This window comes from Ahaetulla prasina, chromosome 5 (genome assembly GCF_028640845.1).
Source record: "Ahaetulla prasina isolate Xishuangbanna chromosome 5, ASM2864084v1, whole genome shotgun sequence".
Classification (NCBI taxonomy): Eukaryota; Metazoa; Chordata; class Lepidosauria; order Squamata; family Colubridae; genus Ahaetulla; species Ahaetulla prasina.
In genome coordinates, this window is record NC_080543.1 from 134,552,322 (window position 1) to 134,576,079 (window position 23,758).

A 23,758-nucleotide genomic window follows, 5' to 3' on the forward strand; every position below is an offset into this window, starting at 1 on the left:
TAAAAAGAAACAAATAAGCTAAGGACTTTTGCATATTGTGTTGGTTCTGGAAGATCCTTTAAAGCAAATTGAAATATTGAAATAGTGAAAATAAAATAATTGGTGCGTTAGCAGGTTTCAGGATTAATAAACAGAAGACAAAGATGTTAACAAAAATACCAAAACAGAACATCAAAGGGAATTGATGAATAAAACATGTTTTAAGATTGAGAAGGTAAAATATAGGGATATCACTATGACTAATATGAACTATATGTTATTTCAAAGTAACTCTGTTAAGACATGGAATGATTTTTTTAAAAAAAATGTTAAAATGAAAGAAGTTACAACTGTCATTGCTGGGAAGAATTTATGTGATAAAAATGAATATCTCCTCAAATGGTGTTTTCGTTTCAGATAATACCTGTTTTGACAAGCGATGCACCATTTAAAGATTGTAAAGAGGATATACCTAAATTTGTGTTGGAGTTAAATATAAGATGTTACAAGATGCAGGAAAAAAAAAAGACTTTTTACCTGATCTGAAATTGTATTTTGCAGCTAGCTGTCTGGTTTGGATGAAAGAGGGGATGTTACTAAGGAACAGAAGTTAGAGAAATCCTGATAGTTTTGGTCAAACTGGTTTGGCCTCCTTAAAGTTCTTCAGATGATATTCTGGAAGAGGAGTCTCCAAATTGGCTTTAAAATTAGGGGTTGGATGGCAACTGTCACTTCTGATCTCATCTAATGTAGCTCTAATCATCATAATCTTTTAATGACCCCATAATCTCTTGTGGGGAGAAGTCTGGGCAACTGAATGGAGCTAGCAGAGTGTTTACTGGCCGGATGCCATTCCTGTCACCAGTGTGGAGTTTTGTTCGGCAGATATATCCTCATTGTGCCCTGACAGAGAAAAATCTGCCTCTACCTAGGATCAAACTCACAGCCTTCTGATTGTGAGGCGAGAGCTCCACCTCTAGGTCACCACACCACTCATCTAATGTAGCCCTAATCTTACCACTGAATTAGAAACATGCAATATATTTACAGTCATCACAGCCTTCCAAACCTTACCTGTGAAAAGTTTATATGCTATGAAACAATGACTACAGACTACAAACAAAAAGGGACAACGATTTATGGGAACTCTTTCTTTTATTGTCAAGAGAACAATGAATAGAATAGAATAGAATTTTATTGGCCAAGTGTGATTGGACACACAAGGAATTTGTCTTGGTGCATATGCTCTCAGTGTACATAAAAGAAAAGATACGTTCATCAAGGTACAACATTTACAACACAATTGATGATCAATATATCAATATAAATCATAAGGATTGCCAGCAACAAGTTATAGTCATACAGTCATAAGTGGAAAGAGATTGGTGATGGGAACTATGAAACGATTAATAGTAGTGCAGATTCAGTAAATAGTCTGACAGTGTTGAGGGAATTATTTGTTTAGCAGAGTGATGGCCTTCGGGAAAAAACTGTTCTTGTGTCTAGTTGTTCTGGTGTGCAGTGCTCTATAGCATCGTTTTGAGGGTAGGAGTTGAAACAGTTTATGTCCAGGATGCGAGGGATCTGCAAATATTTTCACGGCCCTCTTCTTGATTCGTGCAGTATACAGGTCCTCAATGGAAGGCAAGTTGGTAGCAATTATTTTTCTGCAGTTCTAATTATCCTCTGAAGTCTGTGTTTTTCTTGTTGGGTTGCAGAACCGAACCAGACAGTTATAGAGGTGCAAATGACAGACTCAATAATTCCTCTGTAGAATTGGATCAGCAGCTCCTTGGGCAGTTTGAGCTTACTGAGTTGGCGCAGAAAGAACATTCTTTGTTGTCCTTTTTTAATGATGTTTTTGATGTTAGCTGTCCATTTGAGATCTTGCGATATGATAGAACCCAGAAATTTGAAGGTTTCTACTGTTGATACTGTGTTGTCAAGTATTGTGAGAGGTGGAAGTATGGAAGGGTTTTTCCTAAAGTCTACCACCATTTCTACGGTTTTGAGTGTGTTCAGTTCCAGATTGTTTTGGTTGCACCACAAGGCTAGTCGTTCGACCTCTCGTCTATATGCGGATTCGTCATTGTCTCGAATGAGACCAATCACTGTTGTGTCATCTGCGAACTTCAGTAGCTTAACAAATGGATCATTGGAGATGCAGTCATTGGTATACAGAGAGAAGAGAAGTGGGGAGAGCACACAGCCTTGGGGGGCCCCTGTGCTAATTGTACAGGTATTTGATGTGATGATGATTATTTAACCAGATAATCACCACCCAATGCAGCTTCAACCTTTTATACTCTCCTCTTATTATGAGTACATTTCACTGTTATATAGTGGTTTCATTTAGAGGACTTCAAAGTGCAATAAACAGTTGTCTCCAGTAAAATTAAGGAGAGTGAGTACATGGGAAATTGGGACTTTTATTTGCTGTAGCTTCAGTTTCAATGTATTTTGTGTTCAGTGCATAGTCTTCCATTTCATATCACGGAAGACTGGATTTTCAGAGCCTCAACTGTTGAATCCTCTGATCTTGGCTTTCCATGTTTTTCAGATCTCATCAGAGGTGCTATTCAGCCAGTTCTGCTACCGGTTTGGGCGAACCGGTAGCAGAAATCATGGATGGGGCCCGCCCATGCAACCTTTATTACGGCCTATTTAGGCACGGTTTTGAGGCCGGGCACATGTGTGGAAGGCAGGTGCATGTGCGAAGTAAGTTTGCGTGCATGGGGTGAACCGTTGGTAAGAATATTGAAAACTCACCGCTGGATCTCATATCTCTTCTTTTTTTCCCCCATCTCTCTTTAGAGATCCTTAGTAAGGCTACACCTGGAACACTGCATCCAGTTTTGGTTTTTAAAAACTTGCAAGGGCCATAGATACTAGATGGACATTACCTTACAGATGACCCCCATCTCATTAAAGACCTTGGAGTTTTCATGTCAAATGATCTAAGTGCCAAAGCCCACTGCAACTACATAGCAAAAAAAGCTCTAAGAGTTGTAAACCTAATCTTGCGTAGCTTCTTTTCCAAAAACACCACACTACTAACCAGAGCATATAAAACATTTGCTAGACCAATTCTAGAATACAGCTCGCCTGTTTGGAACCCTCACCACATCTCTGACATCAATACAATTGAACGTGTCCAGAAATATTTTACAAGAAGAGTTCTCCATTCCTCTGAAAACAACAAAATACCTTATCCCACCAGACTTGAAATCCTAGGCTTAGAAAACTTGGAACTCCGTCACCTTCAACAAGACCTAAGTTTAACTCATAGAATCATCTATTGTAATGTCCTTCCTGTTAAAGATTACTTCAGCTTTAATTGCAATAATACTAGAGCAACCAATAGATTTAAACTTAATGTCAACCGCTTTAATCTAGATTGCAGAAAATATGACTTCTGTAACAGAATCATCAGTGCTTGGAATACTTTACCTGACTCTGTGGTCTCTTCCCATAATCCTAAAAGCTTTATCCAAACACTTTCTACTATTGACCTCACCCCATTCCTAAGAGGACCATAAGGGACGTGCATAAGCGCACAAACGTGCCTACCGTTCCTGTCCTATTGTTTTTTCTTTTCTCCTTCCTATATATATGCTTATACCTCCTTATATTTACTCATATATGTTTATATACTATATAATCTTTTGTATGATTCCTACATATATTGTTGTGACAAAATAAAATAAATAAAAATAAATAAATAAAAATAAATAAATAAATAAATAAATAGATCTGACATGGAAGATGCTTATCCTTGGGAAATAAATGTACAACCACAAAACGTGGAGGCAAAAGCAGACATGAAGGTAAGGTCTTGCATGAATGTCTTTAAAAGTTATGCCTCTTTTTCTCACAAACCTCTCCTCCCCATCCAAACAAATCCAAGAAAGAAAGAAAAAAAACACCCATCTAATACAAGATGTTCTCTTTAAGAAGAGTCAGGGATTGTTATATTATGTTGTGCATTATCTGAATATTTTTTTCTAGACTGTTTCAAAGTGCACATTTCTGTCTGATAATGGTCTTTTATGTGCTCTCGCTAAGCCTGAACAAAGTAGCTTTCCTGTTTGTTTACAACCATCTCAATAGCTTCTATTTTCTACTTTCTCAGTCCCATCTGCCACCTGAAGGTTCTTGGCTTATATTGCTTCCAGCTCCATAGAAAAACAGTATATCTGCAATTTCTGCTGGGCTAAACCTACTAAATGTTTCTTCTTTTTGCCTAAAAAAAGTAACAAATCCACCAGCAATGTAGGGTATCAGTAAAAGGTGATGTGCTAAATCCTAAATTTGTAATTAATAACGGGTTACATATATTTAAAGTACTAAGAGAAGTTTAGGTGGGCTTTTTTTCATAAACATGTGTTTGTGTGTGCATATTTGTCAGGCACAAACAACCACAGTCACTTGCAAATATCTAAAGTAAGCAACTTTATTGTTCTCTACCTAAGTTACAAGAATCTTCTTAGACTGCTTGTCTTCTTCTGGGAATGACCGGATAAGGTTTCGTGGATCTTGGAGGAGATCAACCATATGCCTCTTGTGTTGTGGTCCGCCAGCTGCCTGTGGACCTGGCAGCAGAGTTGGACAGTGAGAAGGCTGTGGAGGACAATGGCCCAGTCCTGGAGTCTGGGGAAGGTCCGGCTGAGGGATCTGCGTCAGAGGCAGAGATGAGGTCAGGGCCATCTGGGAGCAATCTGCGGACTCCAGAGCTTCCAGAGGTGGACAGCAGAGAGGCAGAGAAACAGGAGGAATCTGTTCCTAGTGCATGAATGTGAAGAGCTACCAGAAGGCAAGAGCAGCTGAAGCAAAAAGGACAACTTGGGAGTAAGGCTAGAAGATGATCGGCCCTTCCCATAAGGCTTAAAAGAGCAGCAACGAGCCGTGGGGTTCTTTGTAGAAAAGCAACGTTGATTCCATTGCTTCTTGTCAGAGTCTCTTGAACTTTGTGGGATTTTTTGCCAAGAAAAGCCTCTGGCAGGTTGCCAAAGACAACAAAAGTTGGTGATAAGGCTGAAGGACTGTTGATGAAGTATTTGTTTTGGACTAAGCTGAGTATGAATTAATTCTCAGCTGTTTTACTAAAATAAGTTTGTTCAGGACTGAACTGTGTTTGGTAATCACTACTTGGGCCCCGGTCACAACATCTTGTGACTATGCAAGGATTCTAAGCTAAGTTCACACTTGACATCCCCTTCCAGCCCAGCTGGCAGTTTCCCAACAGTATTTAAATATGCCTTATTCTATATGTTTTTCTCAGTACATAAAGCGTATTTTCTGTTTGTTTTTTACCAATATCTGTATCCCACTCATCTTGGGGTTTAACTGAGCTATCCTTTTTCTGAAATACCAAGATTTTGTTCTTTTCCGGCATACTCTGTATCTTGTAGAATAGCCAAACAAGGCTGTGGGCATGAAATAGGCTGCAGTCATGTAATGGCAAGCATAGAATTTAATTGATTGAACTTCTCGGCCGATATAACATAAAGATCTGCAGCAGGCTGTTGTAAAGATTGTTTTTTTGATGTGTTTCTCACTTTCTGTTTGCTGTGTCAGAAGTAATGCACCATAATACATCCTCCATAATAACAGAATTCAGGTGCCTCTCTAACTTTATCACCTGCTAGCCTTTGCTTAGGTTTCAAGCACTCGTGCAATTTCTCTCAATGGCAAATACCACCCGAGAAATAAAGAAAAAGGAGAGATTTCAGTACTTCCATGACTAGTCTGTTATACAATCATTGCATTGCATTGCACTTGAAGCATTCAAGCTATCCACCCTCCTCAGAGAAATGTCTCTATTTTCTTAAGTATATGCCATGCAGTTAGTATAGGCAATGAGTTTAAACTGAATAGATGAGATGAGATTGTTAGATAGATGATGATAATGATGATGATGATGATGATGCTACCCTGTTTTCCCCAAAATAAGACATCCCCTGATAATAAGCCCAATTGGGCTTTCGAGGGCATGACAATAAGGCCAAGCGCTTATTTCAGGGTTCAAAAAATATAAGACAGGGTCTTATTTTCGGGGAAATACGGTAGATAGATGATAGATAGATAGATAGATAGATAGATAGATAGATAGATAGATAGATAGATAGATAGGTGATAGACAGACAGACAGATAGACAGACACATAGAACATAGGGCCTCTTGTGGCGCAACAGGCTAATGCAGCCTATTATTAACAGCAACTGCTTGCAATATTGCAGGTTCAAGTCCCACCAGGCCCAAGGTTGACTCAGCCTTCCATCCTTTATAAGGTAGGTAAAATGAGGACCCAGATTGTTGGGGGGCAATAAGATGACTTTGTATATAGTATACAAATGGATGAAGACTATTGCTTGACATAGTGTAAGCCGCCCTGAGTCTTCGGAGAAGGGCGGGATATAAATGCAAAAAAAAAAAAATTGTCCATTATATGAATAACTAGGAGAGAGAGAGAGGGAGGGAGGAAGGGAGGGAGGAGGGAGAGGGAGAGGTAGGAAGGTAGGCAGATAGACAGATAGACAGATACAGATTTTCCATTTCCCATGGCTTGACTGGGAATTGAAAGTTTATGCATTATCACTTCTGTGCTAGGTTACTGCAAAATCCCCATTTCCTCCCAATCTGCTGGGACTTGGGAGGCAGAGAATAGATGTGGGCAGGGCCAGTCAGAATTTTTACTACCGATTCTCAGAACTACTCAAAATCTCCACCAACAGTTCTCCAGAACTGGTCAGAACCTGCTGAAACCCATCTCTGCTACACACCAAAAAAAAAAGCCTTCTTGAAAAGGCTGGAAGACTTACATGGACTTTTTTTTTTGCTGACAGAAGAAAAACAACAACAAATGGACTTGGATTTGTGGATTTGAAAACTGAGAAAGATGAGGGCAAAATAATAAAGTGACTTTATTTAGGGTCAAGCATGGCTGTTCTTCTTGTTGTTTTGTGCGAAATGCCCCTGAAGTCCAACTGAACTTATGAATCTACACAAAAGAAGGAATAAAGACGAGGTTCAGTTTGATTTGGTGAGTATCTGGAGCTTCTGAGAGATAATGGCCGCCATGCTAGGAACTTTCCCACCATTTAATAAAACGCAGCAAGCTCTCCAGAAAGGTACTACATGATATTGATTTTCTTTTGTCCGTTGCTAATCATATAACAGATGTGGACCAAAACAAAAGTCAAAAACAATCTCCAAGCCTTTGTTCTGCCGAATGATGTGGAGTCTCTTACCTGGTATTAAAAAACAACAACGACCAAACCACCAAAACAATTAGCTTCCTATAAATCCAAAAAGGATGGCTTTCGTCCCAGGAAATTTCGTTCTAACTTTGGCTTATCTTGCGGAAGGCTCAGAGGGGTGAGCCGTTTTTATTAATCTGCTTTTTCTTAACTTAGAGAAGCCTTTGAACTTTGGCCAGTCACTGTATTCCAGTGGTTCACAATCTCGACAAATAGGTTGGGGTTTTTTGTAGGTAAGAGGAAGTTTTTTAGGTATATAATTTTATCTTATTTTACTTATCTATATATCGCATTATTGTATTTACTCCAATTTCATTTTAGATTGTTTCTTTTTATAGGATTTTACTAATAATTTGTATTTGGAACTCTGTATTTTGATACGGTTGTGACCCAGGCCCAAGTAGTTATTACCAGACACAATCAGTCCTAAACAAACATATTATATTAGAATTACTTCATTCTCATCTTAGTTAGTCCAAATTAAATCCAAAACAAAGTCCTTCAGAAAAAGTCCTTCGGCCTTATCACAAACCTTTGTCTTCTTTGGCACGCTGCCAAAGGTTTATCTTGGCAAGAACCCCATGAAGTTCAGAAACAGGAGACGCCAACAAGAAACAATTGTCGCAATGTTGCTTTCCTACAAAGAACCCAAGATCCATTGCTGCTGTTCTAAGCCTTATGGGAGGGGCCAATCATCTCGGGAGTAAGGTGATCATTTTTGTATATCTCATTTTTTCTACGTATTTCACTTTTCTTCTTTATACTGCAACTGCTATTCTAATAGCAAATCCTTCATAAAAGTTATTGCATTACAGTCTTGATTAAATTATCTTTCCATTGATATATCATTTTATGATACTACTCCCCCCCAAAAAAGTGGCGTTATTAGCTAGTTTTAGAAAATACACTTTTCCCAAAAGGTTTCCACAATTTTGGCCACTACTGTAGAGTTAAGATGTAGGCTGGAATCACCTACCGCTGACTATGAAGTCTTCAGATTGGGCTTTTCTCTATTGAGATTTCTGGAGCTTTCAGGTGTACAGCCAGGAGAATTAGAGAAGAGGTATGTGTTTTTAATCCTGTATTCCAAATTTAGCCAGGCATTTCTTCTGGGATATGGAAAAGATTGGATTGACCAACCAGTCAAAGGGACTATGCCTCAGGCTAGCTCATGCTTCCAAAGAACCAATTGAACTCACATGTCACTTAATCAGCAGAGCAATTTCAGCTTAGACAAAGGAGCTTGGGCGTACATTTTTGAGATCGCAACAAACACAAAATAAATAAGCCGATGTCTTCATCACACCGACCTGTGTCAGAACAGCTTTCCTGCAAAAGGAAGAAAGGATAATGGAACTAAAACAATTGTGAGTTTAGCATGGTTTCCTTGTAGGCAACTTCAGAGATGTTTATAAAATTCTTCAGTGTCTCCATGAATTTTCCAGCTTGATTATTGCTTGATTGTTGGCCTAGTATTAATCTTGGTTGTCTTTGGAGATTCTCATTCATCCAAGCCATGGTTGTCCCAAAGGTGCTTTTTCAAAGGTCAACTGGACTTTCTGTGTTTTCTTTGAAGACGTTTCACTTCATTTCTTTTCTTTTTTAGACAAGTATTATTGAAAAATTTTCCTTTTCATCATACATATTTTATGACCAGAGTACTGACCAGGTCATCACTTCATTTCTTTGAAGTTGTTTCACTTGGATGAGAAGTGAACCATCTTCAAAGAAAAACCAGAAAGTCCAGTTGCCTCTTGAAAAAGTATCTTTGGGATATTACTCTTAGTGTTAACTCTATATTTAACTCCTCCTCCTTAAGGGGGTGAAGTGAGGAGGTGCATTTAACTCCTCCTTTTTGAGGTGAGGTGAGGAGGAGTTTGGAAACTGTTTCCCTTTTTGTTTTTTTATTGCCTCTTTTGAATGGTGTGTAGATGTTGTTTATCTCTATATGCCTGTTGATGGCTGATTTGTTATAGTGCCAAGCTGTCTAGCATTCTTACGCTTCTTATTTCTACAAGAAAAAATGAGAACGCCGCCTCTCTTCTCCTCTTTCTATGTTCTTGTTTATTTGTTTTAAATTATTGTCAGGTGAAGGATAAATATCAAATATATTAACTTCTTTTTTCACCTTCCACAAAGAGACTGTAGTGCAGTAATTTGCCATATGCTTAAAAGTGAAAGAGCTCCATTTAATTTCTGCCCTTACCATCTGCTTCAAACCTTAGTGCCAGTACATAGCACTCACTGAGATGGGCAAATGGCTTGACCTCAGATATGGCAGCTTTCATATATTCCAATAAATAGCAGGTGAATTAAAACAAATCAAGGCCTTTTTTAAAAAATTTTTTAGAGAAAATTACTTCAGTTGTTAAAAAAAAAAAAGGAAGAGGAAATGGAGAAAAGATTTTTAAAAATCATAAAAAAGAGACGATTTTCCCCTAGTAAAACCTATCACATGCCACAATGGTGTATAATCTGGAGGAGCAAGTATGTGTGTGTGTGTGTGTGTATTTCTGTGTCTGTAGGTAACTAAATATAGGTAATCCTTGTGTTGTGACTCCAGCCCCCGAACCTGGCCCCATGCCCGAAAGTGACTCCGAGAGTGAGGGGGAAGGGCCGGTAAGGCTTACCTCGAGAGCACCGATTCCTGTGGCTCAGCTCCAGGAGCCAGAACCAGACCAGTCGGAGAACGTAATGAGGCCGTCATCCCCTGATTCCTCCCTTCCCCAGGCTACGCCTTCAGACCCAGCTGATAATAATAATCAAGCTTGGCTTGACCCGCACTTCAGAAGATTAGAGAGGCGGTGTCATCTAAAGGAAGGGTGGGGCAGGAGCCCCACCCCACAGGATATATAAGGACTGCTGTCACTCCACAGGAAGCAAAAGTTTAACTGAACCGTTTCAAAAAGAGCTGAAAGTCTTGCTACGTGAGTCATTTGAACTTTGGCAGGCAGCTGTGATTTCTCTGCCAGGACTGATAAGAGCCGTGAATTCACTGGCTGAAGGCCAGCTCATGGGTCTGAAGTAAGGAAGGAGACAGAACACCTTGATTGGGCCATGATGTCAAAGGAGCCGGGGTGGCACAGTGATTAAACCAACTCTGGTCTCTTCTCAAAATCCCAAAAGCTTTAACCAAAAACTGTCTACCATTGACCTCACCCCATTCCTAAGAGGACTATAAGGGGCGTGCATAAGAGCACAAAATTTCTTCTTCTCAGTTATGGTGTGAAGGTCATAACATGTTGTTTCTATTTTAGATAGAAGCAACACTTTTGCAATAAAAGTTCATTTTGCAGTCCAACAATTTTCCTAAAGTGAGGCCAGTATAGAATGTTTGATAGGGCAGGAATGATATTTGTTGTCTTGTTTCAGGGTCTTTTAATTGGGGCCCTTTAATCTTGCATATCACCAGAAGGCAAGAAAAAAGAACAATGGATGGAAATTAATCAAGGAGAGAAGCAACCTAAACCCAGGGAGAAATTTCCTGATAGCAAGAACAATCAACCAATGGAACAGAAGTTGCCTTTGGAAGATGTGGGAGCTTCATCCCTGGAGGCTTTTAAGACGAGACTGGACTGGCACTTGTCTGGAACAATATGGGGTCTCGTGCATGAGCGGGGAGTTGGACGTGAAGACCTCTATGGTCCCTGTGATTCAGGAGACTGCTTGTAAACACTATGTGCTTAGAGCTCAAAGCATTGTTAGAGACCCCACACACCCACTTCACGGTTGAAAAGGTTTCCAAGTATTTCTTGCAGGACTTTTAGCAGATTCTGTAACAGCTTTGGTCCCTCAGACAGTGTTGTGACTCATCCTCCCTCCTCTCCTCAGCCGGGCCCCTCCCATCTCCAACCGGGCCTTTTATCAGACTCAGAATCTGATAATGAAGATGAACAGCCTGTCATGACTTCAGCCCCCAGCCCTGGCCCCATGCCCGGAGAGGATTCCAGGAGTGAAAGGACAAGCCCGATAAACCTCACTCATACATCGTGTGTTCCTTTGGCTCAGCCTTCAGAGCAGGAAGCCAGCCAGGTGGTGGAATTAACCGGGCCTACTCCCTCTGACCCCTCCCTTTCCCAGACGCTGACAGCAGATCCAGCTGAAAACAATTCAAAGTGGGTGGATCCTCGCTTCCGGAGATCTGAGAGGTGATGCCAGCAGAAGGAAGGGTGGGGCAGGCCTGGATAAATGCTGAGTCATGGAGCCACACCCCACAGCCTATATAAAGGACCTGCTTGTGGCATTCCAACCTTGAGTCAAGCAAAGTCTCATCTAGTTTGCTGATATCGGACTCTAGTCACAACTTGGGCTCCTGCCTGCCCGATAAACCATGAAGGAACTTGGCAAGCTGCAAAGGCTTCGTTGCCATGTTTGTTACGTACTTCGTTGACTCGTTCGTTGGAGTGGGAGTGGGATATGACAGCCATCTGTCTGGTAAACTCGCAAGATTCGTTTTTCTCTCCATGTAATCTTTACATCCAAACTAGACTGTGTTGCTTCTCTGTGTCATATGATTTATGTGGGCATATACAAAATTTTCTATGTATGTATGTATTTTACTTTATTCATTCATTCATTCATTCATTCATTCATTCATTCAAGTTTATGTACTATATATTGAAGGTGGTGACCCTTTGAAAGCTTTATGCAAGGAAATTTCATTTTAATGTATGCCGATTAGTGTCCATTCAAAATGAAAGTAACATTGTACTATTCTATTCTGTTCTGTTATGTTCTATTCTGTTGTGACCAAGGCCCAAGTAGTGATTACTAAACACAATTCAGTCCTCAACAAACTTATTTTATTAAAAGAGCTGAGAATTAATTCATTCTCAGCTGAGTCCAAAACAAAATTCTTAATAACCAGTCCCTCGGCCTAATCACCAACTTTTGATGTCTTTGGCAACTTGCCAAAAGCTTTTCTTGGCAAACCCCCCACAAAGTTCAAGAGATGCTGACTCATTGCTGCTCTTTTAAGCCTTATGGCCAATCATCTTCTGGCCTTACTCCCGAGTCGTCCTTTTTGCTTCAGCTGCTCTTGCCTTCTGGCAGCTCTTTGCATGCATGCACTAGGAACAGGCTCCTCCTATTCCTCTGCCTCTGTCATGAGCTCTTGTCCAGACCTTCCTCCAGGACTGGCCCATTGTCCTCCCCAGCCTCCTTTACTCTACTGCCAGTTCATGAGCTGGCAGACCACAACATATTTTTTTTGTTTTGTTTACATTTATACCTGCCTTCTCAGACTCAGGGCTTACAGTGTATAGGGCAGGAATGATATTTGTTGTGTTGTTTCAGGGTGTTTTAATTGGGGCCCTTTAATCTTGCATATCACCAGAAGGCAAGAAAAAAGAACAATGGATGGAAATTAATCAAGGAGAGAAGCAACCTAAACCCAGGGAGAAATTTCCTGATAGCAAGAACAATCAACCAATGGAACAGAAGTTGCCTTTGGAAGATGTGGGAGCTTCATCCCTGGAGGCTTTTAAGACGAGACTGGACTGGCACTTGTCTGGAACAATATGGGGTCTCGTGCATGAGCGGGGAGTTGGACGTGAAGACCTCTATGGTCCCTGTGATTCAGGAGACTGCTTGTAAACGCTATGTGCTTAGAGCTCAAAGCATTGTTAGAGACCCCACACACCCACTTCACGGTTGAAAAGGTTTCCAAGTATTTCTTGCAGGACTTTTAGCAGATTCTGTAACAGCTTTGGTCCCTCAGACAGTGTTGTGACTCATCCTCCCTCCTCCTCCTCCTCCTCCTCCTCTCCTCAGCCGGGCCTTTTATCAGACTCGGAATCTGATAATGAAGATGAACGGCCTGTCATGACTTCAGCCCCCAGCCCTGGCCCCATGCCCGGAGAGGATTCCAGGAGTGAAAGGACAAGCCCGATAAACCTCACTCATACAGCGTGTGTTCCTTTGGCTCAGCCTTCAGAGCAGGAAGCCAGCCAGATGGTGGAATTAACCGGGCCTACTCCCTCTGACCCCTCCCTTTCCTAGACACTGACAGCAGATCCAGCTGAAAACAATTCAATGTGGGTGGACCCTCGCTTCCGGAGATCTGAAAGGCGACGCCAGCAGAAGGAACGGTGGGGCAGGCCTGGATAAATGCTGAGTCATGGAGCCACACCCCACAGCCTATATAAAGGACCTGCTTGTGGCATTCCAACCTTGAGTCAAGCAAAGTCTCAACTAGTTTGCTGATATCGGACTCTAGTCACAGCTTGGGCTCCTGCCTGCCCTGATAAACCTTGAAGGAACTTGGCAAGCTGCAAAGGCTTCGTTGTCATGTTTGTTACGTACTTCCTTGACTCGTTCGTTGGAGTGGGAGTGGGACACGACAGCCATCTGTCTGGTAAACTCGCAAGATTCGTTTTTCTCTCCATGTAATCTTTACGCCCAAACTAGACTGTGTTGCTTCTCTGTGTCATATGATTTATGTGGGCATATACAAAATTTTCTATGTATGTATGTATTTTACTTTATTTATTCATTCATTCATTCATTCAAGTTTATGTACTATATATTGGAGGTGGTGACCCTTTGAAAGCTTTATGCAAGGAAATTTCATTTTAATGTATGCCGATTAGTGTCCATTCAAAATGAAAGTAACATTGTACTATTCTATTCTGTTCTGTTTTGTTCTATTCTGTTGTGACCAAGGCCCAAGTAGTGATTACTAAACACAATTCAGTCCTCAACAAACTTATTTTATTAAAAGAGCTGAGAATTAATCCATTCTCAGCTGAGTCCAAAACAAAATTCTTAATAACCAGTCCCTCGGCCTTATCACCAACCTTTGATGTCTTTGGCAACCTGCCAAAGGCTTTTCTTGGCAAAACCCTCACAAGGTTCAAGAGACGCTGACTCATTGCTGCTCTTTTAAGCCTTATGGCCAATCATCTCCTGGCCTTACTCCCGAGTCGTCCTTTTTGCTTCAGCTGCTCTTGCCTTCTAGCAGCTCTTTGCATGCGTGCACTAGGAACAGGCTCCTCCTGTTCCTCTGCCTCTTGGGCTTGAACCTGCAGTAATTGCAGGCTTTGTGTTCTTAATAACAGGCCTTATCAGCCTGCGCTATTCACCGGCCTCTTATCTATTCTATTCTATTCTATTCTATTCTATTCTATTCTATTCTATTCTACTCTACTCTACTCTACTCTTATTTCTGTTCTGTTCTGTTATTTTCCCTTGCAACTCTGTTCTGCTGTTCTGTTCCTTCTGATTTGTTTCCATCAGCTCTTCTGAAATGGTATCAGGTTCTCCTGCTTGAGCAGGAGGTTGGACTAGAAGACCTCCAAGGTCCCTTCCAGCTCTATCCTGATCAATCAATCTGATTTCTAGCTTCAATAGAGCACTAACACACACACACACACACACATATTCATATACATTTACATATACAACAATCCATTTGGATAATGCCGTCAGAGACCAGTCAATGACAATGCATATTAGAAGAGTCAGAAGTTTATAACGTCTAATAAAACCTGAACTAAAAGTCAAGCAAAGTATCCCCTTGCCATCTGAGTATGACTCCAGGCCTACGGTGATTTGTAGGCTCCATTACATCCCAAATGTTTTTTCCGTATCTAGCCCTTGGCTGGGAGGGTGTCAAGGACAAGACGTAATCAGTCTTCCAAGATCTCTCTTGAAATACTGACTCGAAAGTTGTCAGGGGGCTGTTGATGAAAACTGACAACTTTCAAGGACTGGTGATAAGTGGAGCATCCCAATATGCAGGGGTGGGTGGGAAAAGTGTCTTGCGCTGTCACTACTCACTAAACTCTGTGTGTGATGGATGTCCGTAGTGCTCAGCAAGAAATTGCTCCTTTACATCCCAGAAGTTTTCCCTAAAGAGTTCAAAAAAACAAGTGAAGAATAGAATAGAATAGAATAGAATAGAATAGAATAGAATAGAATAGAATAGAATAGAATAGTAGAGTAGAGTAGAGTAGAGTAGAGTAGAGTAGAGTAGAGTAGAGTAGAGTAGAGTAGAGCAGAGCAGAATGGAAGAGAAGAGAAGAGAAGAGAAGAGAATAATAGAATGGAAGAATAAAGTAGAGTAGAGTAGAGTAGAGTAGAATAGAATAGAATAGAATAGAATAGAATAGAATAGAATAGAATAGAATAGAATAACAGAGTTGGAAGGGACTTTGGAGATCTTCTAGTCCAACCTCTTGCTTAGGCAGGAAACCCTACACCACTTCAGACAAACGGTTATCCAACTTCTTATTAAAAACCTCTGGTTTTGGAGCACCCACAACTTCTGGAGACAAGTCATTCCACTGATTAATTGCTCTCACGTCAGGAAATTCCTCCTTAGTTCTAGGCTATTTCTTTCCTTGATTAGTTTCCATTAATTGCTTCTTGTCCTGCCCTCAGGTGCTTTGGAGAATAAGTTGAGCTCCTCTTTTCTGTGGCAGCCCCTCAAATATTGGAGGGGCTATCGGATCACCCCTAGTCCTTCATTTCATTAAACTAGACATACCCAGTTCCTGCAACCGTTCTTCATATGTTTTAGCCTCCAGTCCCCTCATCATCTTTGGTGCTCTTCTCTGCACTCTTTCTAGAGTCTCAACATCTTTTTTACATCGTGGCGACCAAAACTGAATGCAATATTCCAAGTGTGGCCTTACCAAGGTATTATAAAGTGGTATTAACACTTCACGTGATCTTGATTCTATCCCTCTGTTTCTGCAGCCCAGAACTGTGTTGGCTTTTTTGGCAGCTGCTGCACACTGCTGGCTCATATCTAAATGGTTGTCCACTAAGACTCCAAGATCCCTCTCACAGTTACTACTCTTGAGCAAGTTACCACCTATCCTGTACCTGTGCATTTGGTTTTTCTTGCATAAATGTAGAACCTTCCTTTTTTTCACCATTAAATTTCATTTTGTTAGATAATTTTTAGATAAAATGCAGGGAAGAATGTTTAGAGATTGAAAAGCAGACTCCTTGGGCTGACCTAAACATTCCCAAGGTCTGGTTATCCACCTGCTAGTAGTTCTCAGGAAGAATGGAAGTCCTTCGATAGCTCTGCATCTTCTTCTTCCTTTTTTTTTAAAGCTGTTGTTTATCACTAGTATTTATCATCTCTATTCCCCCTTCCTGCTTCTGTCATGACGGGCATTATTTTTCATTCCTCTTCAAATGACTAGAGCCAGGGGAGACTGGTAAGCTAACTGACTACCAATACACATTACCGCCGCTTCCCCCCCTCCAGCCCCCAGTTTTGCTGAGGATTTTACGTGACATATCCATAATTTATTAAATGCAAAGGAATCCTATCGTGGGGAGAGCCATGTTTCCTGTTCTCAGTTAAATGGAAGACACCGATTTCATTTCTTTCTGCTTTGGGATAATATGGGCCCAGCCTCTCTTTTCTCTTTTCAGCTCTTGTGCGATTAATCTGGATTCTTGCTTACTCACAAATGGGCCATAAAAAGGCCAACTATTTCAGAGGTGTTTTCTTCTTTAAAGAGGGATCAGATCAGGGAGGGGGCGTCCTTTGATTAACATGCATCAAATGGCTCGTACACTGCCAATCTCGCCTGCCACATAAACAAAGCAGTTCACTTTTGTTCAGTGACTCTCATTTTTGGCGTGCTTCTCTAGAATAATAAAAACGTGTTGGAGAGAGGGAGGAACTGGTTAGTGCTAACTTCCTTCTTGTAAGGTGGACACACAGACAAGATTTGCATGTATCTCTTTTTCCTCCTTTCTCTCCTATTGAAATATTATCTTCCTTCCTTCCTTCCTTCCTTCCTTCCTTCCTTCCTTCCTTCCTTCCTTCCTTCCTTCCTTCCTTCCTTCTCTCCCTCCCCTCCCCCTTCCCTCCCTCCTTTGCTTCCTTCCTTCCTCCTTCCTTCCTTCCTTCCTTCCTTCTCCTTCTTTTTTTAGAGTGCTTCTCTAGAGTAATAAAAATATATTAATCAATACTAATTCCCTTTGTGTAAAGTTGACACACAGACAACATTTGCATGCATGTATTTTTCTTCCTTTCTTTCCTACTGCAATATTATCTTCATCAGGTCTTCGTCCCTCCTTCCCTTCTTTCTCCTTCCTTCCTTCTTTCCTCCCTCCCTCCCGCCCTTCCTTCTCCTTCTCCCCCTTCTCCTTCTCCTCCTCCTCCTCCTCCTCCTCCTCCCTTTCTTTCTCTTTCTCCTTCTTCTCCTCCTTCTCCTTCTCCCCCTTCTCCTTCTCCTCCTTCTTCTCCTCCTTCTTCTCCTTGTCTTTCTCTTTCTCCTTCTCTTTCCTTAAGGTCTCTAGTATTCACTCAAACTACAAAGAATTTCTAGTAACATTACATGGACCAGTCTTTGTTTTTCACTTAGACAAAAATAATCTATTGGGGAAAACTACAGTTTTTAATCCTGCTTGGGAAAATGGTAAACACTTCATGCATTTATATAGATACTATGTTCAAACCCAGTGTATTATAACTAAGTACAGTGCCTATACGTTCCTTTTAAGCTTAACAGAACTGATAGCAACTTTGACAAAACTGCATAAGAAATGAGTCCATCAAATGAGGATAAGGTCAGATTTACTCTGATTCACGCTTGCATACACCCTTATATTACCCGTAACAGAATCGTAATATACTCGCACACAGTGTTATTTACAATATCTCAACTTTCTTGAGCTGCCTTTTTTAATCTTCTTTGCTCAGTCAGAAAGAAGCCTGAAGAATGATGTGCTTGTGAAACACAAGCTGTGCAAAGCTCATATCAAAGAGCTTTCACACTCATTTGCAGAGAGCAACCTCCTTCATTACATTTTCAAGAATTTCCACACTTAGTGCGTTAAAATAAAAATAACCAAATAACTTAAGAGCAGCGACGGGTAGATTTTAGTTTGGAGTTAAGATCCCAGTCACTGGAATCAAGTAGAAACTGGCATGTGTTCGTGTTGCTGAAGCATATTTTTATGTCATGTTTTATGTTGCACAACACAGTTTAATCCAGTTAGCCATTAACTCTGCCAGAGTTCCTTATGGTAAGTAAATTACCTGGCACTAATGTGACACATAATCCAGTTTGGTCAACAACAATAAAAAAAAGACCATTTTGGAAGCCCCTTCCCACTTTCTCCAGGAAATCAACAAAGAATAGAATAGAATAGAATAGAATAGAATAGAATAGAATAGAATAGAATAGAATAGAATTTTTTTTTTATTGGCCAAGTGTGATTGGACACATGAGGAATTTGTCTTGGTGCATATGCTCTCAGTGTACATAAAAGAAAAGATACCTTCATCAAGAATCATAGGGTACAACGCAGAATAGAATAGAATAGAATAGAATACAATTTTATTGGCCAAGTGTGATTGGACACACAAGGAATTTGTCTTGGTGCATATGCTCTCAGTGTACATAAAAGAAAAGATACGTTCATCAAGGTACAACATTTACAACACAATTGATGGTCAATATATCAATATAAATCATAAGGATTGCCAGCAACAAGTTATAGTCATACAGTCATAGAGAAGGAATAGGAGTGACATGATAGTAGTCTTCCAATATTTGGGGGAGGGGGGGGCTGCACCAAAGAAGAGGGAGTCAACCTATTTTCCAAAGCACCTGAGGGCAGGACAAGAAGCAATAGGTAGAAACTAATCAAGAAGAGAAGCAACCTAGAACTAAGGAGAAATTTCCTGACAGTGAGAACAGTTTATCCTTGGAATTCTTCACCTCCAGTAATTGTAGGTGCTCCATCACTGGAGGTTTTTACAAAGAAATTGGAAAGCCATTTGTCTGGAATGGTATAGGGACTCCTGCTTGAGCAGCGGGTTGGACTAGAAGACCTCCAAGATCCCTTTGATCTCTGTTGTTCTGTAAAACATCTGCAAGGAAAGCACCAAGCTCAAATAGTCTCAAGTGACCCACAGTCCAACCCTGAGTTACAAATAACAAAGACGATTAGGGGACTGGAGGCTAAAACATATGAAGAAGGGTTGCAGGAACTGGGCATGTCTAGTTTAATGAAAAGAAGGACTAGGGGAGACATGATAGCATCTTCCAATATCTCAGGGGTTGCCACAAAGAAGAGGGAGTCAAGCAATTCTCCAAAGTACCTGAGGGTAGAACAAGAAGCAATGGGTAGAAACTAATCAAGGAGAGAAGCAACTTAGAACTAAGGAGAAACTTCCTGACAGTGAGAACAATTAATAAGTGGAACAACTTGCCTGCAGAAGTTGTGAATGCTCCAACACTGGAAATTTTTAAGAAAATGTTGGATAACCATCTGACTGAGATGGTGTAGGGTTTCCTGCCTGGGCAGGGGGTTGGACTAGAAGACCTCCAAGGTCCCTTCCAACTTTATTATTACTACTACTACTACTACTACTACTACTACTATTATTATTGTTGTTGTTGTTATTATTATTAGTCCGTCGGCCTTGTCACCAACCTTTGATGTCTTTGGCAACCTGCCAAAGACTTTTCTTGGCAAAAACCCCCGTAAAGTTCAAGAGATGCTGACAAGAAACATGGAAATCAATGTTGCTTTTCTACAAAGAACCCAATGGCTCATTACTGCTCTTTTAAGCCTTATGGGAGGGGCCAATCATCTTCTGGCCTTACTCCCGAGATGTCCTTTTTGCTTCAGCTGCTCTTGCCTTCTGGCAGCTTTTTGCATCCTCCTGTTCCTCTGCCTCTCTGCTGTCCGCCTCTGGAGGCTCTGGAGTCCGTGCATCGCTCCCAGATGGCCCTGGCCCCACCTCTGCCTCTGATGCAGAGCCCTCGTCCAGGCCTTCCCCTGACTCCAGGCCTGGCCCATTGTCCTCCCCAGCCTCCTCACTCTCTGACTCCGTTGCCAGGTCCGCAGTCTGCTGGCGGACCACAACAATTATTGAGATATTGTTTCTTGTAGAAGACCATGCTGTCAGCTTTGAAGGCCATCTTTTTCTTTGGATCTTCAGGGCTGCCACACTTAGTACTGTGGGAAACTGGGAGGAGAGAGATTGCATGGAGTGGTAGAGATATCTAGCCATAATAACATTCTTTTCTCTGAGAGTCAAGGACATCCAGCCTGCACCTGGAGTGGCGTGACTGGGAGGCATCTCCAGTTGGGACGGTGCATTGATTAGGCCATGTGATGGACATGTGGGTGCAGGGGGAAGGAACTTGGACTTTCTTTTGGGTGGGGAAAACTTGGAGGCTTTCAGATTCGGGTTTTCCCAGGTGTATAAGAAAGTGGAACTTGGAGGAACTTCTAGGCTCGGAATCTTCTTTTGTTGGGGGTGTTACTTGGAACCGTGACACCTGCTACGTATCACCATAAACTTGTTGGCTCAGAAACCTATTTTCTTTTATTTTGTCACAACAGTATACACAAACAATTGTCATAGATAAAACAACATGTATTGAAGAAAATATATAAGTAAAAATATGCATCAACAATATTAATTTGATATAATGAAGGGAACAATAGGACAGGAACGGTAGGCACTATTGTGCTCTTATGCACGCCCCTTATAGTCCTCTTAGGAATGGGGTGAGGTCAATAGTAGACAGTTTTTGGTTGAAGATTTTGGGGTTTTGAGTAGAGACTATGGAGTCAGGTAGTGAGTTCCAAGCATTAACAACTCTGTTACAGAAGTCATATTTTCTGCAATCAAGTTTGAAGCGGTTGACATTTAGCTTGAATCTATTTTTTACTCTTGTAATACTGCGATTGAAGCTGAAGTAGTCTTTTATAGGAAGGATATTGCTATAGATGATTTTGTGTGTTAAACACAGGTCATGTAAGAGTCGATGGAGTTGTAATGGAGTTTTCTAATCCCAGGATTTCAAGTCTGTTGGTATAAGGTATTTTGTTGTTTTCGGAGGAGTGAAGAACTCTTCTAGTGAAATATTTCTGGACTCGTTCTATTGTATTTATGTCAGAGATGTGGTATGGGTTCCAGACAGATGAGCTGTATTCAAGAATAGGTCTGGCATTTAATTTATTTATTCATTTAATAAATAAATAAATTTATTTAATAAATAAATTTATAATAAATTAATGAATTTATTTAATCCTGAACTTCACTAAAGTTCACATCCATGTATAATTGTGCATTACGCCATTGTCTAAAAAGGAATTAACGGATTTTCCTCCCTAAGGTAAAGGTAAAGGTTTCCCTCGCACATATGTGCTAGTCGTTCCTGACTCTAGGGGGCGGTGCTCATCTCCGTTTCAAAGCCGAAGAGCCAGCGCTGTCCGAAGACGTCTCCATGGTCATGTGGCCGGCATGACTCAATGCCAAAGGCGCACGAAACGCTGTTCCCTTCCCACCAAAGGTGGTCCTTATTTTTTCTACTTGCATTTTTAGGTGCTTTCGAAACTGCTAGGTTGGCAGAAGCTGGGACAAGGAACGGGAGCTCACCCCGTTACATGGCAGCACTAGGGATTCGAACCGCTGAGCTGCCGACCTTTTGATTGACAAGCTCATCCAACATCCCCGTTTTTATGAAGTTGCTTCCCGAGTCCACCTTCATCTTAATCGTCACCAGATAGGGAAAAAAAAGAATAAAAATCACAGAGGCTTTTAGCCATGCAGACACACGTCTCTGCAGCTTATTTCACGGCCTTCATCAATCTATCCGTATCCTCAGGCACACAGACAACATTCGGTCCTCATCACAGGTCTCTGCATTTCAAGTGGTACGTTGACGGCAGGCGCATGAAAACTATGTGGAAATCAGTCGGCTCTAATGCAGAGCATGGTCTGGAAAGAGACTTCCGTTAAAGTAGCTCTTTTAGTTTGTTAAAATTGTATATCCTCGACGTACGACCACAACTGAGCCCAAAGGGCCTCTGTGGCTCAGACTGCTAATGCAGTCTGTTATTAACAGCAGCTGCCTGCAATTACTGCAGGTTCAAGTCCCACCAGGTCCAAGGTTGACTCAGCCTTCCATCCTTTATAAGGTAGGTAAAATGAGGAGCCAGATTGTTGGGGGCAATAAGTTGACTTTGTATATAAATATACAAATAGAATGAAGACTATTGATTTTTATTTATTTATTTATTTATTATTCGTATTTGTATACCGCCCTATCTCCCGAAGGACTCAGGGCGGTTCACAGGCAAGTAAAAACATATATATACAAATTAAGAAAACCATTAAAAAACTTATTCAAAAAGCCAAATTATTAAAATAGTATAAATATTAAAACCAATTAAAACCCCTTTAAAATTTAAAAACTAGTCCAGTCCTGCGCAGATGAATAGGTGTGTTTTAAGCTCGCGACGGAAGGTTCGGAGGTCCGGAAGTTGACGGAGTCCTGGGGGGAGTTCGTTCCAGAGGGCGGGAGCCCCCACAGAGAAGGCCCTTCCCCTGGGTGTCGCCAGACGGCACTGCCTAGCTGATGGCACCCTGAGGAGTCTCTCTCTGTGAGAGCGCACCGGTCGGTGAGAGGTATTCGGTAGCAGTAGGCGGTCCCGTAAGTAACCCGGCCCTATGCCATGGAGCGCTTTAAAGGTGGTTACCAAAACCTTGAAGGGCACCCGGAAGGCCACAGGTAGCCAGTGCAGTCTGCGCAGGATAGGTGTCATACGGGAGCCACGAGGGGCTCCCTCTATCACCCGCGCAGCCGCATTCTGAACTAACTGCAGTCTCCGGATGCCCTTCAAGGGGAGCCCCATGTAGAGAGCGTTGCAGTAATCCAGGCGAGACGTCACGAGGGCGTGAGTGACCGTGCATAGGGCATCCCGGTCTAGAAAGGGGCGCAACTGGCGCACCAGGCGAACCTGGTAAAAAGCTCTCCTGGAGACGGCCGTCAAATGATCTTCAAAAGACAGCCGCCATCCATAGTGTAAGCCGCCCTGAGTCTTCGGAGAAAGGCGGGATATAAATGCAAATTTTAAAAAAAATCCACTGTTAAGTGAGACACGTGTTAAGTGAGTTTTGCCTCATTTTATGAGCTTTCCTGGCACTTGTTAAGGTAGTCAGCTGGTTGTTAAATGAATCTGGCTTCCCCCCATTGACTTTGCTTGTCAGAAGGTCGCCAAAGGGGATCATTTGACCCCGGGACACATCAATGGTCATAAGTAAGAACCAATTGCCAAGGGTCTGAATTTTGATCACATGGGGATGCTGCAATGGTTGTAAGTCTGAAAAACAGGCATAAATGTTGTGACTGAGGCCAAATAGTTATTACCAGAAACAATCAGTCCTAAACAAACATATTTTATTGGAACAGGTGAGAATTACTTTATTCTCAGCTTAGTCCAAATTAATTCCCAAAAAAAAAATCCTTCAGAAAAAGTCCTTCGGCCTTATCACAAACCTTTGTCCTCTTTGGCACTCTTCTTGGCAAAGCCCCACGAAGTTCAGAAACAAGAGACGATGGCTAGAAACAAATGTAGCAACGTTGCTTTCCTACAAAGAGCCCAAGAGCCGTTGCTGCTCTTTTAAGCCTTATGGGAGGAGCCAATCATCTCCTGGCCTTACTCCAGAGTCCTTTTTGCTTTAGTCACTCTTGCCTTCTGGCAGCTCTTCGCATGCGTTCACTAGGAACAGGCTCCTCCTG